Below are 18350 nucleotides of genomic sequence, written 5' to 3'. Positions count from 1 at the left end.
GAGTGGTGAGACTGAAAGAGCTGAAAGACACTAAAATACTCTGTACAGCTGTGGGGAACTGCAGACACGTGACAATTCGCTGTGTGTTTGTGTTCAAACATTGCTTTTCAGCCTTAATTGCCCCATCACTAGTCCTAGATGGTGCTCCATAAAAAAGCTTAGGGAAAGGAAGTTTCCAAACCAGCGGGTTAGTCCTCATCCTTGATTTGTTTTCTCTTGTAAAAGTGAAAAATACTGTTTGAAAACATGTGTGACAAAGCATAAATCTCACCCTTGTGTGGCTTGTCCAAGTAAGTCTTTGAGTGTGATATTTCCTTTGTGTCATTCCAGGGCTCGTTACTGACCCCTGAGGCTGGGGAAAAACTACATGCTTGTTACTGCATTATTTGTTCTTGCGAAAAGATACTTAAAGGGAAATCAATCACAGTCCTGAGAGGTATGATAAGTGAAAATAAGCCCTGTCTCTTCCTGTGGAAAGCAGGCTGCCATGTGACATAAAATTGCCCTGGCTTGTCTGGTTTGGTTTCAGAGTCCTGGCTATTGTTCCTTGAAGACCTGCCAACTAGGCTGGCACAGTTGATGCTCCTGACTCTTGCACTGATCCTGTGTCTGTAGCATGGCAGCCTGTCAAGCCTGTGACTTCACTGTTTCCTTTAAGCTGCATAAGACTGCCAAAGCAGCTGGTTATTATCCCAATTCTGCCTTCAGTATATTGAAATATTCTAAACATTATGGTCAGCTAGCATTGCATTTGTTCATTTTATCCCAAGGCATATTCCGTTAGGTAAACTTAAGCATGTTTAAAAGCATGAGAAGATATAAAACATTTGAGAAGATATAAAACATATTTTACACATAAAACCAAGACAAGCATTTGGCAGCAATTTCAAACATACATTCACAGGTAGAATCCTGTCTTCAGTCTAAGAAGTCACACATTCAAGTGTGGCATCTTAACCATCCCAGCATCTGCTGGGCCTGAGTAATTCCGCCTCCCTTCATAATGTATGCTTGAAGGTATGTATATACTATCTCTTTGTTAAACTCATTTTATTCTTACAATAAGAACTTCAGTGAAAAAACAACTTGGCAACATTAAGCTGAATCACCCTCATCAAGGCCCTGTGCCTAAACATGAAATAAAGTTTCTTCCAGTTGGTCACCTTAGTGTTGTACCGCTGCTTTATTGGACACTTGGAAATATATATAAGTGGACAGTTGATAAATCAGGCAGTCTTGATGGGTGCTATCATTAGCTTCAGATATCACTAGATACTGTAAATTTGTCACAGGTCAAAGCAGTGTTTAGGACCCTGCATGAATCAGCATAAATCAGTGTTCATTTTGGCACCTGATTTTGTATATTTGTATTTTTTTATAGTCTTTTGACAAACACTCCAGTTTTAGTCTCGTTTTAGTCATTTGATTATTGTTAGTTTTAGTCTGGCTTTCATCATTTGTCTCCACTTCTTGTTAAATTTTCAGTATAACTGTGTGTGAATTTGTCCATTAATCTTTTTCCCTCCAACAACACTAGCTAGCGTTAGCTAACATTACCTTACTGAAGTGCAAGATGCTGCTTATCAATGCAACACATCAAATAGCTAAATTAATTTCTAGAGAAGAGATATTTTTGGTAGTGGAGGATTCATTTTTTACCAATAAAGCTCATACAACATGTGATTTCACTGTTGCATGTTGAATAATTCAATAACTGTATTGAAACATTCATTAATTTGTCCATTTGTCCATCTTGTTTCATTTTTATTCGTTGTTAAAAGAATTTTTTTCATCATAGTTTTTGTTATTGAAGGATACTTCTTATTTAGTTTAAGTGTAATTTTTATCATGGAAAAAAGGTTGTCAAATATTATTCATTATAATTTTTGTGCTGAAAAAGGTTGCATCCTCTACAGCTGGCAGGGTGCAAACATCTACAGAACACAAAAAATGAAAAGCAACTTGGAAACTTGACACTCAAATGTATTGACATTTGGGTTGTCCAGCAATATATATAGTATCTTAAATTGATCTTCATGATATATGAACATTGTCATGACCCAGCTTGTGAGCCAGTGGGAGATACATGGTTTTAAACTGAAAGGTGTACAAGTTAATTAGCTAGGATACAGTAACCCAGAAACATACTAAAGTTATGAGGTGTGTTAATCTGGTGGATGAGTAGTTGGGTGATGAATGGAGGGTGTTGTATGATGTAAAATCTAAACTAGTAACACGGCCGAAACCAACAAAACAAAAACATGGTGCCGGAAGAATGGAGAGCAAGACCGCAGATTGGGAAGGCAAGATCTTAAATACCCCTGGGAGACCAGCTAGATGCTCCCAGTTGCACTGATTAACTCTTACCAGGGACCTGCAAGGCAACGAAGACAAACAAAGGGAAACACACACAAGAGGCCCTGCTAAGGCAGGAGGGCCATCACAACATTTTCTCTTGCATCTCTGCTGTTCACTGGAACCTCTTCAGCAGGCATTTCTGTGACTCACTGAAGGCTCACATACAATAGATAAATACCAGCCTCAACATTCCCATGAACACTCAACGTCTTTCACGGAAATTGGTTGAGTTTGTTCTTGAGGAGTTTATGGATCAAGATAAAGTTCTTTTTAACTGTTTTGTTAAATAGGAAACCGGCTTTTTTCTGAACCCTAAATGAGTCTGAGGTCAGAAACAAGAGCCCTGGAGCACTTGCTACCAGCACAAGTGGAATCACTGCAGCCCGAGCTCAGAGTAATGGAAAAGAAGCTGTTCATTCTGTAACTCTTATGTCATCAAATGGACTCACTGGCTCACTTTTTGGGGCGAGAAATGTGATTTACTTAAAAAGAGAATTGTCAGCAGCTGCTGAACTAAGCTCCATTCCGCCCTCCAACTCCATATCCCTCATTTCCTCTGTTAGGTGGTTGTGATGTTCACATTTTCAAAATTCAAAGCACAGATTTAATCTAAGGTAATGCTTATTGTCTCAACCCATAAGGAAGTATGACAAAACTTTCAAATCTAAAAACCAAGCCTACATGAAAGAAAAACAAAATGCAAATTTACTATTATTCTTTTGCTTTTACTGAAGTTTTTAGGGCAGACTGTCTGATTGTGTCTCGGTAACACTCCCTGCTCCCTGAGAGTTGTCTTGTTCTGCTCAAGCCAGCCACTCATTCAAGTCCTAAGCTGTCAGCTCAGATGGGAGCCGGTGTCACCTCAAGAGATGCAAAATCATGTTTTTCCCAGCTGCAAGGAATCGGAACATATCAAAAATCATTTTATGAACACAAGCGAACATTTACTGGAGTTTATTCTGTATTCTACTGAAACGGAAGATGTCCTTGCTGGTTTGAAATTACATTTTCCAGAAGTACAAAACTATTGAAGCTAATACAAAACCACTTTTAGCCTCAGTCTACAACCATGGATAAAAATTGAGGTGGGTTTTTTTTTTTTTTTTTTTTTAACTATAACTGTTGTACTGAAGTAAACTGTAAAATGGTGGTAGTGGTTGTCACACAAGCTCTTCAAATGACGATCTGAATATGCTAATGTTTAGCCTACCCTGTTCATCATTGTGATTTAGCAGGTTAGCATGCTAACATTTGCTGGCATGCAAATTAGCATGACACACAAAGTACTGCTGAGACTAATGGGAATTTCATTAATTTTGCAGGTATTTAGTTATCAACCATTGTATTGGCCAAATAAAAAGTTTGACTTGATTGTGGAGCTAGATGAAAATGGCTCATCAAATGTATTACAATTCATTCTATGGGGAATATAATGTCTGTACCAAATTTGATGGCAATCCATAAATATATCTAGATATTTCAGTCTGAACCAAAAATATCAACATACTGGTTGCTCAAGAGGAAAAGAGGAGATCACCAAAGTCTTTAGGATTCATCTTCTGGAAATCATGAATGTCATGAATTTTTTCCATCATTCCATCCAGTACAGAGGTACTCAAACTTTTTTATTACAAGGTCCATATATGAATATTGCATTCGGTCAGAACAATACCAGCACAATGCACTGAAATAAGGAGAAGTGATTAAGTTGTCCATTAGATAACAAAAACTTCATATATTCAACAGCTAATCATATAACTTAACTGAAATAACATTTCAACAACAATATGGTGGCTTGATGTTGGAGAAGTGTCACTATTTGCCTCTAACCAATGCCTTGAACCTTGGCACAAGGATGACTGCCAGATAAAATATTTATTAGTCAACCAGTTGTGGTATAAGCACATAAGTTCAGTGCTGGACTATGGGAAAATGGATGCATGTCTATGCAAATTTTGAGCAAAAAATATTGCTGATAGTGTTTGTGATGCAATTCGCACATCACTGACTGGCAGTGTTGTCATGGTGAAGGCATCATGCTTCTTGTGACTGGACCAGTAGGCTGAACATACACACAAGCAGTGTAGTCTCACTGTAGTATAAGACTATAATAATAATGTATGTGGGCAAGTTTACACTAGCAACACTCAAACACAACAAAATATATTGCTACATACTGTTAACATAATAATTGACACATGGTCCAATACAGAGACATTTACAACACAGCCTGAATTGTGACCTTGGGCTGAACTTTGAGATAGCCCTATCTAAAATATTTCACTGGATAAGTGAAAACCTTGACCTGTTGGTGGAACCAGATGAACAGTCAGTAGGCTGCATCCTCTGAGGACCATGAATCATCTACATTAAAGTTAAAAGCCATAAAATAGTGTAGGGCTGCGACACAATTATTTTCATAACTGATTCATCTGCAGATTACTTCCTTGATTCATTCAGTTAACCGTTATACCGTGATAAAACACCAAAAGGTTACAGTCCAAGGTGATGTCATGGTTTTGTTTGACCAACAATCTGAAATCCAAAGAGAATTAATGTAGGATACCATAGGACACTGAAAAGCAGCAAAGTCTCACATTTGAAATCATGAAATGTTTGAAAAAATGATTAAACTTATATGATTGTCAGAATAGTTGAAATTTTCTGTCAATTGACTGATTTATGAATTAACTAATCATTGCAGCTGTATAACAGCTGTTGAGCAAGAGGTGGGCCAACTGACCGACCAACCAACACTGTCATTCCTATAGCCACGCTGGTAGCATGGCCAAAATCAGATGGACTTCTGTGAAATTTACTGAGCACATTCATACTCCCCAGAGAATGAACCCTTTCTATTTGGATACTCTGTGACTTTTACACTTGTGACACCCTCAAGCCAAAGTGTCAACTTTGCACACAATTATCTAGTGGAAATCTTTTGAACACATTCATGTTCCCAGTGGGATAAGCAGTTGTGATTTTCCTTTAGCACTACCCTTGACACTGGCTAAAAATGTCAGTACTACAAGACCTACTGTATAAAAATAGGCATGAAAAAATTATTGAGCATCTCTGATGGACCAGAGCTGTTTTTAAAAGCCACAGGAGCATCCTTCTCACATGATTTCTAACATTTATTTTGCAGTCAACCAAATGATTTTGTGCATTGAATAAGTTGAGGTAATAAAACTCTTGCCACCCAGGGGTATAATCAGCAGTGTGATCTCTCCCCTTTTACTACCCTCTGGGTTTCTGCTGAGAAAAGTGAAATATTTGCTGAATTTCAAACATCATAACGTTTGAGGAAGGCACTCAGTCTTGTAAGAAATTTAGAGAATTTCAGTCAAGTGAGGTTGTAGTAAAATATTAACAACATTAAAGCAGAACAGGTTATACTCACCCAGAGGTGCTTTTAATAAGGTGAAATATTCATGGCAGCCTGACGGCTAGAGCAGATGTGTTTCTTTTAATATTAGTACTCAGACCTACTTGTCTTGTAAATTACTAGGACTAATTTCTTTATTATTATTTATCATTTCTTCCCTTTTAGCCAGGGTTTAAAGATGTATTAACATGATCTATTCAAAAGTATGTTCAGAGCTTACACTACCCGCCCAGCTTTCTGAATTGTTTTTCTGAGCTTCTTGGTGTCTCCCCCCTTCAAGGAAAACATGAACACCCTCCCCAGGGAACCCTTGCCCTATCTTCCCCTCCTTCTGATGGAAGAGTGTGGGGATGACAACGATGTGTGTGTGTGTGTGTGTGTGTGTGTGTGTGTGTGTGTGTGTTTGTGTATGTGGTAATGGTACACCACCTCATACGTTATTTATGCTGATGTCTCTGTACTGGCTCCCCTGGCTCAGAGGGTAAAATGTAGAGATGGATGGAGATTGCTGAGAAGGGAGGGACGGGGAAAAAGGGAGAGAGGAGGATGACATGACATGACAGAAAAGTGGTGACTAAATGACATCAAGAGAACCCATAAGTGCCCAGCAGACAAAGAGATAGAACAACAGGAAAAACAGAGCAGGATGAGGAGGAGAAGAGCAAAGCAAGTTTCACTGCAGCCATCCATCCCCATGAGGAGGTGATGCTGGAGCTCATTGGAAGCTGTCTTATTAACCAGAGTGAACACACAGATCCTTCCATGGGTGCATTTCTATAACAATGATGAGCGGTGTATCATTGTAATAACTCATACCGATGTGTGCTGTCATGGTAATGAAGAGCAAGGGGATCTGTGTGTTTTGTGGAATTTGTGTGGGAATGATTGGTGGGTAAATGATGCTAATGACAAACTGTCTCCATCTGTCCACACCAAGGTTGAAATCTCCAAGACAGCATGATGAGCCAATCAGATTCTAACTGAACACATTCATCACATTTCCAATGACAGGAGCGCAGCAGCTCCGATGTTAGGAGTTTGCTCTGAGCACCAGGGCGCCACTGCTTCCCGATGAGTCTGTGGTGGGAGATATGTTGGGTCTTATCTGATGGGGGAAGTGTAAAAGTGTAAATGTACACAAGACAAAAGGTATGTTTTTCTCTAAAACCATGGTACAACCTCCAAACACTGATATTCTCATCAAAGGTGAAAGGATTGACATAGTCACTGATTTTAAATATCTTGGTGTGACACTGAATCCAAATTTGAACTTTAAGAAACATGTTTAAAAAACAGTTAAAAGTAGTTATAAAGTACAACTTAGCAAATTTTAGGCATATTAGAGACTGTCTCTCTGTGGACGCAGCAAAGATATTTATGCATGCTATGATTCTTTCCCATATGTCTTATTGCATCACATGTTGGGGGCAGGCTGGAGAAACAGCCATAAAACCTCATGAGTCCTTATACAAACAAACTCTAAAAACTCAAACAAAACAAAAAGCCAATGCATTTCCATCACTGTAGGGTACTGGAGAAATACACTTTACTGAGCTTTGAGAATTTTAAATTATTTTCAAATTTGTGCCTTGTTTATAAAATTTTAAATGGTTCGGCCCCTCCTCCACTATGTGTGCACTCGCTCAGTAAGTTCTGTTAGATCCTCCAGAATATCCTCTGCACAAGATTGTACCATTTCGTCACACTGCATTTGGGCAGTCAGCTTTCTCTGTGAAAGTCACAACTCAGTGGAATGTCCTATCTGATGATATGAAGAGCTGCAGTTCCATCAGTACATTTAAAACCAAATTAAAAAGTCTGCTAAAAGCTACTCAGCTCTGTAACCACTGAATCTAAATTTCATCTCATGGTCTTCTCATGAATGCAAATAATCTTGCTTTTAATTTGAAAAGCTTACATTATTAATTTCTAATTGACATTGTAATATTAATAATAATAAAAAAAATTAAATAATTAATCAACATTGACATAATAATAATAATAATTCAAGTTGAGGAATTTGAAAGGAATTGAGGTTGCAAGCTGAAGTTTCTTATTGTCAACAAAGTGCAGACCAAACCTACACTGAACTCATCCTACTTACAAGTATTGTGCGTGTATCCAAAGCTGATATATCTGTGCTGCAGACCTCCATTGTTGTCCAAAAACTATTAAAAATATGTCAGTGAGGCACACCATTGCACAGGTGACATGTTCCTTCACCCCGAGAGAGTGATTACCGCAGCTTGTTCACAAAGGGCTCCGAAGACTAATAACGGTGATAAGATTGTAACTCTCAGGAGAGGTTCCTTGTACAGAAGATGCTGCTGTGCATTTGCGGGAATGAGGTGTAGCTTGTTTTGTTTCATATCACAATCTCTTCACTTTGTACAACATGATAAATTTCTCAAAGAATTTCAGTACAAAGAGGTTGTGATAGCACAACAGCTAACATGTTATCAATGGTTTTTGGACAATAATAGAGGTCTGCAGCAGGCACAGAGTTAGTAATGGGCCAGGGTTCCCATTTATAAAACAGTGTGTACATGTGCACAAAAGCCTAAAATGGTGTGCACCAAAAAAAATTGATTTATGAAACCATACATACGCATGAATGCAAGCATGTTTCCCTTTATAAATCACAGTCCACCTGGAAATGTGCACACGTGGATCAGCCTCATATCCCACCCTCTACACACCCACATCCAACCATAAATGGTCACTGCAAAAGCCTTCATCTTTATCAATGTACATGTGTTCCTTTTGCCAGACCAATCAATCTCTCTCTCGAAACGCCTGACCAATCAGTGTCAAGAGTCAACTTTTGGGCCCTGTCACTCGTCACTTGCACATGTGCAGCTGCAGATGAAGGACCGCAATAGCCATGAACTGACTTTTACTGTTTTATTTCTCCGTTTTCAGACTTGTTGAAGTTATATGTGTAACCCAAAACAACCATATACAACGTCAATAAACATTTCAATGGATCATCAGTCAGACATCTCTGGTTAATATATTACTGGACACCCTGCAGCAAGCTAGTTCCCAGTTAACCAGTAGTTAAGTTTAAGTAGTTTTTACACCACATACTCAATATCTACAATACAATATACACTGTATTCATTTACATTTACTCCAAAATCCTGCATGCAGGTGTTTCTCTAATTTACACAGTTCATGTATGAGTGCAGGTGCTGAGGTGACTGAGACAGTGTGTGTGTGGCAGCCACCGCGGTGTCTCTGGTGACAGTCATGTGTTCACTGCAGCCATTTTACACATAAAAACTATATGAAAACTAATTAAAATCATACTTGGAGATATATGTGCATTATTAGAAGATATTAAAAACCAAATAGTGTTCTGTTATGCAATTCTTTAAAGTTACTTGATGTCATCTTGGATTTCTACAACCGATGATGATAATTTCATCAGTTAGTTAACGTGGTTGGGGTGAAAAGGAACCAGTATATTCATGCTTAATATCAGGGAAAGGCAAGCCAGACTTTCCAGAATCCTGCCACCTGCCACATCCTGACATCATCCTGGCACTTCAGCAGCTGTGGTGCTCCACAAGTGACCACAAATGTGAGCACCATCCTCTGTGCTCTGGGTAAGACAGCACTGATGAAATGTTGAGCAGACTCATATATATTATATCTTTTAAAAGTGAGAGGTTCTCATGGAATAATTATGACTCACTGGCACAAGCACAAAAAACACTGCTGGTTTGAATGTTTATGATAAAGTGGATCTGTAATTAACATGTGATATGAAGTGAAATTAAATGTGTGAGAGAATTATTATATAATCTGGCTTCAGTTCACCACCTCATCATCTGCGTCACCAATTTCATATCTCCAAGTGCGCACATTCTCCCATCAAGTTTGTTTTTATAGATCAAATCTTGTGTGTGGGAATTGGCATACACCTCTTTCAAGTCCCATTTTGTGTGTATGTAATGGTTATAAATGAGACCCCTGAGCAGCACTGGCCAACCCACATTACTCACTGGCCCACCAAGCCAAGTTTGATCAAAATACATTTTGTAAAAATACATATAAAAATATATAAAGAAATAAATAAATATAAACTTGACTTATTGTAGACTTGTTGTGTGTGTTGAATTTGTCTTCTGATTAAAACAGAACTTTTGAAACAAGGTGGAGGAAGTCTCCAGGATGTGTTTGGCTGCTCTGACATGCAGACCTTCCTGAGTTGCCTTCAGCCAACTAGCTAGCTGGTTTTTCAGGCACTGTAACGTTTATGCTAAAGCAATGGCTAAACAAAGTTTTTTAATTTGTTATTTTGTAGACTCATTAGCCCACAACAAGGTTAGCCCAGCTGCTTGCTCCCTGGCAGTATAGCATTTTCTCCCGGTCAGCCTGACGCGTGTTCACCCACTGATTTATGTGCAATTTATGAACCACCTTCACAGCCAAATTTGTAGGTATTTCCCTGCACAGTCAGGAACGGAAAATCAAGTTTCTTGGATAGTTTTCTTGGTTGGAATAGAGTGTGAGGAAGTGGTTTTCTGTAAAATGTGCAGACTTGTATTTGTGAGCTGACCATGGTGCTGAAGCAACAATGGCTGTAGGCTCAATCTATAATCTATACAGAGATTTATGAGCAGCAGCAGGTGCTCTGGATGCTCTGGATGCTCTGGATGCTCGCTGCCAGCCCTCTAGCAGTCATTGGCAGGGGGCGGGTTAATCAAGCAGTGCTACAGACGCCATGTTCAGTTGTGGCCAGTATCAAGTTTGTAGTAGAATTTGGCAGGCTGGCCGTGAATTTAACAAGGATGATAAAATATACAATTTTTCATGTTTCCACTGAGTATTATCACAAGAAAAATGTGCCAAGTCTATATTTCTGTCATTTAATGTCGTTTTAGTTTCAAAATCACATTGGCCGAGTAGCCTATGGAATTAAGCATTATAGGCTGGTTATAGAATACATCTAGAACAACAACAGTAAACAAACAATACCGAAGACCGCAATGATCAATTTCTCTTCCACTGTCAATATGGAATGGAACAGATGTTTGCTATAAACTTTAGTACAGTGGTTGCTTTGGGAAGAAAATCAAATCCTGATCTGAAATTGGTTGCTGCTTCAGCGGCGTTGCAGCTAATTTGCATAAAGTTAAATTCTGCTCAACTTCAACTTGTCGCTCTTGGCGCTGGCATGGTGCTGCTTGCTGCTGCCAAGGCGTCTGAAGCTCTTCGTTGCCAGCTTTCATTGAAAATCAATGACTGACGGCTGCTTTTGTCGCTTATGAATCTTTGGGTGTGAGTGCACAGTTAAAGGAGATAAATTGGTAGTTGATGTGTGAGCAATGTCAGGACTTGAATTGGCAGTTTAAGTGTGAACAATTAATGTGACAGTAATAGTAATCACATGGGTAGTACTACTAGTGCTAGAAGTAGCTGTAGTGATGTTAGTAGTAATAGCTAGTTGTTCTAGTGAAACAGGTAGTACTTTTACTGCTAGTAGTATCAGCCGTAGTAATATTGGTAGTAGTTAGAAAGTATTAGTGCTTATCATTGTTTTGTACATATGTAATTGGTCTCTAATCAACACAAAGTGTAGTTACATCACATTCAGTCTAATCTAACTGCTACACATTTTGATCTTGACTCTGTTAAGCACTCAATCGTACTGTGTGATCACCTGTAATGTGAGAAACGGTGGTGTAAGGCCTCTTTTTCAGCGGTTTCATTTACACCTGTGTGATACCTTTAAAAATAGTCATGTACTGATGAGAGTGTGCATGCTCTATGCTAATGAAGTGAAAACTTTTATTACGCAGCAAGTGGCACTGACAAAAACTCTCTGACGTGAACTTTACACACTCCCTGCCCTGCCCAATCCCCCAGTCACCTTAACCTTTTAACACAGATCAAAGGGGGGCAAAGAAAAAATACAGAGACACACCAGAAAGCTTTAGTCACAGTTCAAAGCACCGATATGTGTGTGTGTGTGAGTGAAACAGATAGAGCGAAGGAGAGATGAAGAGAGTGATGGGAGGAGAGAGGGAGAGAGTCAATGAGGCACAACCCTGACTTCAAACACATACAGATTAACCTTACACCCTCACTCACAGCAGCACGTTGTTTCTGTGAAAAGCCAGAAACCCATTAGTGAGTCCAAGCTCTCTTTTGAAGGATCGTGACGGGGGGTACAGCAGCATTGTCTGAATACAAAGCTTACTGGAAAAATCCATCTGAAAACTCAATTCACATACAGTAGGTCATTCATGCCAGTTTACAGGGTTCACGCCTGATTTATACTGATGTGTTCATTTGTACCAATGATGTGAACAAGCCAGCCAAAGGCGAGAAAAAAAAAGCAGAGGCAAGATTATCAGAAGTGTCATCAAGAGGTAAATACAAGAGCTGCTTGGCTATTAGTGAAAGGTCAACTGACACAGTTGGATCTTGATCTTATGGCTTACAACATACTGTGAATTCTAGTTTAGTTTGGGTCTTTATTTCAAAAACTCCCCAGCAGATTTGAACGTGACTAAAAACTGATAAGTACGTGAACATTTGACCTCTGACATACTCATCTAATCTGATGCAAACATCAGGAGGCGTGCTGGGGAATGCCACAGAGTGGAAGGAAGGGTTAAATAGAGGTTAGGCATTAAATTGTAAAGAAAAGGGTATAGTCAAAAGAGACGATCACTAGTATGTAGCATGAAAGTGTTATTCTTTGGTAGATAGCTCCGTGTGAAATGAGGAATGTACAGATATCCTCTGATGTTTGTATATTGGACTGGAAAATGCAGGTTCAGAATAAAGGGCACAGATAAGAGATTTGACAAGACGACACTTCAGGGCAACACACTACAGAACAGCAGCAAAAAGGAGCACAAATAGCATGTGAGTGCTTTTTAAGCTGGTTTTTAACATTTTAGGAAATATGTTTATTCACTTTATCACTGTGAGTTAGATGAGATGATTGATAGCACTCTAATGTTTGGGTATTAAGTACGAAGCTGGAGCTGGGAGGCAATTAGCCTAGCTTAGCATAGAGACTGGAAGCAGGGGGAAACAGGTAGCATGGCTCTCTCCAAAGTCTCTCTCCATGTCAATGTTTTTATCTTTGGAGAGCCAGGCTAGCTGCTTCCAGTCTTTATGCTAAGCTAGGCTAATTGCCTCCCAGCTCCAGCTCCGTACAAAACGCACAAACAAGATTTAAATTGATCTTCTCATTTAACTTTTTAAAGGTATACTATGCAGGATTCATACAAAAGCAATCCCCCTCAATCATCACTTATGACCCACTAGAAGTGTGTGGTGATGTATTTATTTGCAGATACTCTGCCTTCTGCCTGTATTTTCTTATTGAAAACTGATTATTCTTTTTTTTTCTTTTATTCTTATTATTTTGCTGTGTTTGGGACACTTCTGGATGTCAACCTTCGGGCAGTGGGTGTGTAGCTCCCAGCCAATAACAGCGTGCAGGGTGTGAGGTCAGGACTTGTAGTGTTGCAACCACATTGCTGTCTCCGTCTCTCCTCTGCTCTGCTCCGCTCTGCTCTCTGTCTCTGTGTCATGGATGTATAAAGAGCTGCAGGTCTGTGTGTCTGCTTGACCGAGGGTGGGGCTGAGCTCCACACATGCAGAGCAGAGAGACCACAGCGGACAGGATGAAGCTCTGCACTCACACAGCAACGGAGCACCTTCCCCCGGGGCTGTGCGGAGGTGTGGACGTGTTTATTTGTGCTTTAGAATGTAACTGCCATGAACCTCCTGCATAGTATATCTTTAAACCTGCAGTGCGGAAATTTTACATGTAAATGAACGTCTGTTATATTCAAGTCCTTGCCCTTGAATGTAAGGGCACGCTGGCCGTTTGGCCATTAATCATGTGGCTCTTCTAGACTGTTATTGGACCGAATGGATCAAATTCTGATAGTGAAACAAGTCATTTTGCAGGGGTTGTATGACATTCAAAACAATTTATCCACCATTTTACAACAGTAGGTTGTAAAACGGTATAAAAATGGTATATATGGTATATAGATATATATATATATGGGCATCGGGCATACGGTGACAAATCCCTGTGGGCTGGTGGACTGTGAAAATATGTTTTTACTGGACCTCTCTGTGTGCCTGTCATTCAAGGTGCACATGAGAGCGTGCTGCATGCCCCTGTCAGGCAATCACAGCTGAGAGCAGCCAGAAGGGGGAGACAAAAGTCCTGCACTCCAGCTTAAAGTTTAGCTCGATTTCCACTTCTTATTTGTGGTGTATCTTATTGTTAAGTTTTGTTTAAACGTGTATAAAATGTAAGATATTTCCAAAACTTTTGTTATAACCCTTCACTCACTTACGTCAGTGACAATTCATCTTAACATATGATTTCCATGAAATTTAGTACTGTCCTGCTCCCTTTACGATGAACCCTTTCCCTATGAATGTTTCCACTTATGCCATTCTCAAGCCAAAATGTCAACTTTGCACAAAACATAATCTAGAGATAGCCATGAATTTTTTGAACATATTCATGCCCCCTTTTGATTTTGGGGTCTGGGGGATAAATAACAGAAACAAATGGAATCTGAGCTGTCACACATACAGCACAGATGTACTCCACATAAACACAGTGTGTAATTTACAACCTAGCTAGCTACTGCTACATAGCTAGCTACAGTTAACGTTTTTACAGTTATTACATTGACTGTGGGGAATAAATAGTTAGCAAAAATCATCCAGTGGTCAAATTGACACAAGATAATTTGAACATTCGCTTTGCATTCAATCTGAACTAACCACAAGACTTTAAAATATTTGCAAAGTCATCAGTAGGCTATACTGTTCCCTCTGTCGGAAATCTCTATATTGTGGGTTGTAACTCTATAGCTCCTAGTGCCTTTTTAGACCTTTGGTATTGTTACACTCATCACAATACATTTTACAACAAGAAAGAGTGCCAATCTTCCATTATCACACCTTTCAAATGAAGAGAAACATACTTCAAACACTGGAACTAAACACAACAGTCACTTCTTTCCATGATGTTTTGTTGGTTTTATATTCCAAACGATATTTCTCTCCATTCATTTCTTTCGGTCTCCACTTGTATCTGCCAGCAGCTTGCAGGAAGCCTGCAGGGTCAGGTCTCTGATGTAATCTGGGAGAAAAGCTGTCTAGAATCTACTCATGCTCCATAATACCAGATATAAAGTGATTTAGTTTTGAACTGGTGGTGCACAGCCAGGCTGCATTATTCTCGGAAAAAAGTCAGAGAATTTTTTTTCTTTGCTTTCTCAAATGTAAATCACCAGAGGTGACTGACAGACTTGACACTATGGGCGGGTATTCGGGGCCAAGACCATGGATGTATTATAAGAGCTGGATACTGAACCAAAAATGGTGCCCATTCAGTCTAATAAGAATTGCTTGGCTGGCAAATATGCCAAAAAAAGTTTCTAGCTTCCAGGTTTGTCTCTGCATTGTGCAGCCCACTGAATATGTGCAGTAGTGTTTCCCCTGCTGGCCCCGCCCACGAGTTCCGCTCGGCCCATAAACTTTACATTGAGATGATGTCATGGATTTCTCGGCTCGGGTATAGATTTACAAATATAATATCTCCATGAATCAAAAATACATAATAGAAAGAGTCATAATTGACCTTGTTTGCAGTTTGAGGTGTACTGTCAACAGTTTTACGGATGTCTCTTTTACAATGGTGGTCTATGGGGAAAAAGCTTTTTGGGCTGTAGGGGGATTTTTCGCTGCAATACCATGAGTGGCCACTGGGAAAAATTGGCAGCAAGGCTGAGAGGTGGAGCCCTATCCAGCTCTTATAATACATCCATGGCCAAGACCCCTCTGTTGACCCCTTACACTGATTGTTATCTAAAATGCCTTTGCTCAAGGACGCCCATACAATTTGAAATTTGTTGAAATATTACTTAACTCTTGACTTTGTTTTATTTTTATGACCATTACAGGCCAATATGTCAGGCTGTGGGCAACATAGGAGTAAATCCAGATTTGATACCACAAATCAAAGTACTGCCCCAAACATCCTCCACCCCAACCTCCCACTCCCAACAATAATCCTGCTGCTGGGTCTGGTGACTGATAAGAAAACCCTTTTAGAGTACTCAGGAAAAGTATGGAGATTCAAATAATGGAAACAACAAGGGCTGATGTTTCAAGTGATGGCTGCAAACCACAACCCCTTCTTATTAAATGTGTCTCTGTGAATTAGACATACAGACACTGTTGTACATTCAGTTGACAGATAAAAAAAATATGAACCCTTTGATGAGGAGTAGCTGTTCACTGCAGGGTGTACTGTCTGAACCTTTTGCAAACAATAGTCAGTTTATATATATGGCAATTATTTCCATATCTGTTTGTCTTTGTTTCCATGCAATAGAGAGAGAAATATTCACAGTCACATTTCCTATTTCTTCTCTCCTTGTCATTAGCACAAATGCTAATAAAACGCTGATGGAGGGTGGAGGAGGGAAAGAATTTCATGTAATCCATCCGTAATGATGATAAATCGACTCTGGGGAGTTATTCAAATATTTAAGTCCTGTGAAGGAAATGAGAAACATTTTCTTTCCCGAGGCTCATGAGAACACACCATTATGCTTGTCAGGTGTAAAAACAGGTCTAGAATTCTGAGCCAAAGATCCTGCTCATCTTTATACTGCTCACCACGTTTAATGTCAGGCAAAGAGATATGAGATGTGGTTGATTTAACTCCTTACCTACCATGTGCAGTATGTGGCTGTTTTATGTCCCTTATCACACCTACACAACCGTTCACACACACACACAGTCCATTACACAGCAGTCCATCTTTCAGTGCTGCGATGGGTTCCCTCCTTTCCCGCTCCGGGGAAGGCCACCGTCACTTAGCCCAGCGCTGCCCATCTGCACCTGTCAGGCGGCATCTTGTCTCTGTGGTTAAGCTGGCAGAAAATAGCCCTGGGAACAGAGAGCACTATGGGAACCGAGGAGAGGAGCTAGGCTGAGTCTCAGCTCTGACCAGGCAAATCGGCCCATCATTCTGCCGGCGTGATAGCTCACTGTGCTGACCCCCATACTGTATATACAAATGTAGAAAGAGATATATACAGATGAGACTAAAAATGAAAACATCACACTGTCTTGTTTACTGCTGGTTTACTTACTATGATGTTTTAGTCAAAATGACCCTTATCTCACCCGTTTCACTCATACACAGAGATGCTGGGTAAATTATCCAATCAGAGGACCACAAAATTTGGTCAAATGATGGATCAAACACCTTGAGAAAAACATTAATAGCCATTCAGGTAAGGTAAGCTCATTTCCTCAAGATTATACAAATAGCAGCGAAAGTATTTGAAATGATGTACAGTAAGAAATGTAATAATAATGTAATAATAAATAACATTAAAAATGTTATTTATTCACTGAATGTACTGTATTACTGTGAATATAGATAATATCACCTAGAGTCTGACCTTACGCTGTAGTCACTAACTGAATCCTACATTCAAGGCAAAATGATTATTGTGATTATACTTCATAGTTTTCTTTATTTTGTTCTATGTCTGCCGCAAAGTTTTTACATTGATTCAAATGCATTGATTCAGTGATCTTTTTGTTAAGTAATGAGCAACTGGAATCCACACTGCACTAATGCAAGGAGTCTCTACTCTGAGGACTATTTTGTAATTAAAGGTAAGAATTTAGCAAGTTAGTCTGGGTACTATCATTAGGAGTGAGAAAACCAAGGTAAACGTTAAAGTGACTACCCAAGATGTCTGTTCTCGACTCTATTACAGTATGCAGACCACATGCCTGGCTTACTTTGATCTGCTGTACTTACCATAGTTCGCACGTTGGTTTGTCAACCTGTTTGATCATCTGCCACTTCTGCTTTTGCCTGGGTGAATGTCCCTGTGTGCCCAGATCTCAACAATAACTCTGGAGAGATCTTATTATAACCTATAGAAGAAATACCCCAAACTACAAAAATTAGACTCAAGTTGTAATAAAACAGAATTTGTTTGTAACCAAATATCAAAAATAACCTTAGTTTGATTCCTGGCTCACTGTTTCATGCCCACCCTGTGATAGTGTATGTTTCACCCACTGTCCAGTTGTACTCAATTCAAGTGATCTTAACTGCTCAAGTTCTCATTCCTGGTTTCTTCCTTCCTTCTGCCAAATGCATGCTGGGATATGCTCCAGCCCACAGTGACCCTGAACAAGAATAAGCAGTTAAGCACCATTAATTATTTAATGTTATTAAATGATGATGGTAATTAAAGGTGTTATATTCACACTGTAGGAGACTTTTGCTTCTCTGTGCTCTTTATCACAAATGTTCTGTAAGAAGACAGCACATGAAACTGTGTCTTTGTATAAGAGAGGCCAATTCATTTGCTTCACTCCATGGCCTGATAATGCAGTGCCACAGGGAGCGGCTCCTTTATCTCCTTCAGTGTAACCGAGTGATTACACAGACTCTAACCAGAGCACCTGGGCTAAAGCTAGAGCTCCATTTCAATGAGCAACAGCACTGCTGAAGTGTCCTTGAGCCAAACACTGAATCACTACAAGCAACATAACAGCTCTT

This window comes from Thunnus albacares, chromosome 8, assembly GCF_914725855.1.
Source record: "Thunnus albacares chromosome 8, fThuAlb1.1, whole genome shotgun sequence".
Classification (NCBI taxonomy): domain Eukaryota; kingdom Metazoa; phylum Chordata; class Actinopteri; order Scombriformes; family Scombridae; genus Thunnus; species Thunnus albacares.
The sequence above is the reverse complement of the archived record's forward strand: the minus strand, read 5'-3'. Positions refer to the sequence as shown.